We start from the raw sequence: 3,820 nt of genomic DNA on the forward strand, positions 1-3,820 counted from the left end.
CGCGCTCTGCATAAGCGCGCCCGCGCCACTTTGGTATCGCGGGCCGCTCACAAATCGCGACAAAATCGCTCCTATTCTCTGGAATTGGATGAGTATTAAGACCAAAGAGCTGGCGCGCCCGCCTCTAAAACAGGCGCGGCCGCGCCTACTTTATGACGCGAGCCGCTCCTCAATCGCGCCTAAATCGCTCCTACTTTCTGGAATGGGAGCAATTTACATTCATGTAAAAGGCGCGCCCGCGATGGAACCAGGCGCGCCCGCGCCTTGCTGCTCTTGTCGATCGCGCTTCAGCCGCGTCCAAATCGCGCTGAGGTTCTGTCTCTTTAGTATTCATTCGAGCACAATTTCTCAAAATTCCTCATTTTTGCTTTACTCTTGTCTCTCTTTCCTCGTGGACACACACAATCACACCTACATCAAAATTGATTGGGAAAAATGTTAGATGGATTAGTTCAAGCGATTTGAAAGAAAATAAAATCAAAGAGGTTAGAAACCGGGTTGCCTCCCGCAAGCGCTTCTTTAACGTCACTAGCTTGACGTACTTCACACGGAATCATGGTGACTTGAAAACATCAATGAGAGATAAATTTTCTGGCTTCTCAATTAGTTGACCCTCATAGTATGGCTTGAGACGGTGCCCATTCACTTTGAATGGAGGGTACTTGTCATTGAATATCTCAACCGAGCCATAAGGAAAGGCTTTGGATACTTGAAATGGACCGCTCCATCTAGACCTCAATTTCCCGGGGAAGAGCTTGAGTCTTGAATTGTAGAGTAGGACCTTTTGTCCTTCCACAAATTCCTTCTTGGAAATTTGAGCGTCGTGCCATGCCTTGGTTCTTGCTTTGTAGAGGCTTGCACTGTCATATGCGTTCATTCTCAACTCTTCCAACTCATGAAGCTTTAGAAGCCTTTGCTCACCCGCATTGTGGAGATCAAAGTTGATTTGCTTGATTGCCCAATGCGTTCGGTGCTCCATCTCTACGGGTAAATGGCAATTCTTCCCATAAACAAGCTTATAGGGGGTAGTCCCTATAGGAGTCTTGAAGGCGGTCCTATATGCCCACAATGAATCAATGAGCTTACTAGACCAATCCTTCCTTGTTCTAGCAACGGTCTTCTCCAAGATGACTTTCAACTCCCTATTTGTGACCTCCGCTTGACCACTTGTTTGGGGGTGGTAAGCAAGGCCTCGCTTGTGCGATACACCATACTTTGAAAGAAGCTTGTTGAATGCATGGTGCTTGAAGTGTGAGCCTCCATCACTTATGATTGCCTTAGGAACACCGAATCTTGGGAAGATGACTTTCTTGAACAAATTGATGACCACCTTTGAGTCGTTGGTGGGAGATGCCACGGCTTCCGCCCACTTGGAGACATAATCAACGGCAACTAGAATGTGCCGGTTTCCTTGGGATGAGATGAAAGGGCCCATGAAGTCAATTGCCCAAACATCAAAAATTTCTAGTTCAAGAATCGGATTTTGGGGCATCTCATCACGCCTTGATATGTTCCCCGTCCTTTGGCACCTATCACAAGTCTTAACAAATTGCCAAGCATCTTTGAATAGAGACGGCCAAAAGAGCATGCATTGCAAAACCTTGGAAGCGGTCTTTTGAGCACTCATATGACCACCACAAGGGGATGAGTGGCACATTGAGAGCACATCTTGGAACTCTTCATTAGGAACACATCTTCTCAAAAGTCCATCCACCCCTCTCTTCAACAACATGGGGTCATCCCATATATACTTCTTTGCTTCATACTTGAGCCTTCGATGTTGTTGAGGAGTGAAATCCGGAGGTATGGCACTACAAGCCAAGTAGTTCACAATATCCGCATACCAAGGCTCCGATTTTGCCTCAAGAGCATATAAGACATCATCCATAAGGGCATCTTCAATTGGCAAATCGTCTTCATGTATTCTTGCACCTCCCAACCTAGAGAGGTGGTCCGCCACCACGTTCTCGGCTCCCTTCTTATCTCTCATTTCGTAATCAAAATCTTGAAGGACCAACACCCATCTCAACAACCTCGGTTTGGCCTCCTTCTTACTTATCAAATATTTGAGAGCCGAGTGATCGGTATACACTATTGTCCTAGAACCAATGAGGTAGGTTCTAAACTTCTCAAATGAGTGGATAACCGCCAAAAACTCTTTTTCGGTAGTTGTATAATTCCGTTGAGCATCATTGAGAGTCTTGGACAAATAGTATATAACGTGAAGTTTCCCATCCTTTCTTTGTCCTAGAACTGATCCAATGGCCTCGTCGCTTGCATCGCACATTAGCTCGAATGGTAGAGACCAATCCGGTCCTTGGACTACGGGGGCGGTGCAAAGAGCCTTTTTCAACCTGCAAAATGACTCATGACAAGCTTCATCAAATACAAATTCTTTATCCTGTTGCAAGAGAGATGTGAGAGGCTTAGCAATCAAAGAGAAATCTTTGATGAAGCGGCGGTAAAAGCCGGCATGACCAAGGAAGGACCTCACTTCTCTCACATTTGTGGGAGGAGGAAGCTTCTCAATCACATCAACCTTCGCACCATCAACTTCGATGCCCGCTTGGGAGATTTTATGGCCAAGAACAATGCCATTTTCCACCATGAAGTGGCATTTCTCCCAATTGAGCACCAAGTTGGCACTCTCACACCTTTCTAAACAACGAGATAAATTCATTAGGCATTTCTCATACGTGCCTCCACCAACGGAAAAGTCGTCCATAAAAACTTCCATTTCTTCCTCGATCATTTCACTAAAAATTGACATCATGCATCTTTGGAAGGTAGCCGGGGCATTACAAAGACCAAAAGGCATCCTACGGTAAGCAAAAGTTCCGTAGGGACAAGTGAAAGTGGTCTTTTCTTGATCTTTTGGGTCAATTGGGATTTGGAAGAATCCCGAATAACCATCAAGAAAGCAATAAAAGGCATGCTTTGTAAGCCTCTCAAGCATTTGATCGATGAACGGTAATGGAAAATGGTCTTTAGAAGTGTTGGCATTTAATTGGCGGTAATCAATACACATACGCCAACCCGTAACAAGCCGAGTTGGGACCAATTGTTGCTTATCATTGACCATTACCGTCATACCTCCCTTTTTCGGCACTACTTGAACCGGGGACACCCAATCACTATGAGCGATTGGATAGATAATCCCCGCTTCAAGTAGCTTGGAAACTTCCTTTCTCACAACCTCTTGCATGGAAGGATTAAGTTTCCTTTGCCGTTGCCTACACGGCTTAGCACCCTCCTCTTAATCGATTTTATGCATGCATAGGGAGGGGCTTATACCCTTGAGATCATCAAGAGTATAACCCAAAGCCTTCTTATGCTTTTTCAAAACATTAAGCAATGAGGAGGTTTGTTCTTCCGTGAGGTTAGCATTGACAATGACCGGAAAAGTATCATTAGCATCCAAAAAGACATACCTCAAGCCCGAAGGTAGAGGTTTCAATTCTACCTTCGGAGCTACCTTACCATTGGAGATTTCCTCCTCTTCTACTTGGAAGACTTCATATGGTTGGAGCATCTCTTGGTCGGGGGTTGTCTCCTCTTTCTCATCAAGCATTTCCTCATATAATTGCATCTCCTTTTGATCACCTACCTCATTCTCATTCAACAAAACATTCTCAAGTAGATCATTAGAAGCATGCATATGAGGGTACCTAAACTCATTCATCAAGTTTTCAATTGTATCTATTCTAAAGCATTCATTGCTAGAGGAAGGTTGTCTCATCACCTTATTCAAATCAAATTCGATAGAATCATTGTCAACCTTCAAGGTCATCTTGCCTTCTTTGACATCAATAATTGCTTT

The sequence above is a fragment of the Chenopodium quinoa genome, unplaced genomic scaffold (genome assembly GCF_001683475.1).
Source record: "Chenopodium quinoa cultivar QQ74 unplaced genomic scaffold, ASM168347v1, whole genome shotgun sequence".
Taxonomy (NCBI): domain Eukaryota; kingdom Viridiplantae; phylum Streptophyta; class Magnoliopsida; order Caryophyllales; family Amaranthaceae; genus Chenopodium; species Chenopodium quinoa.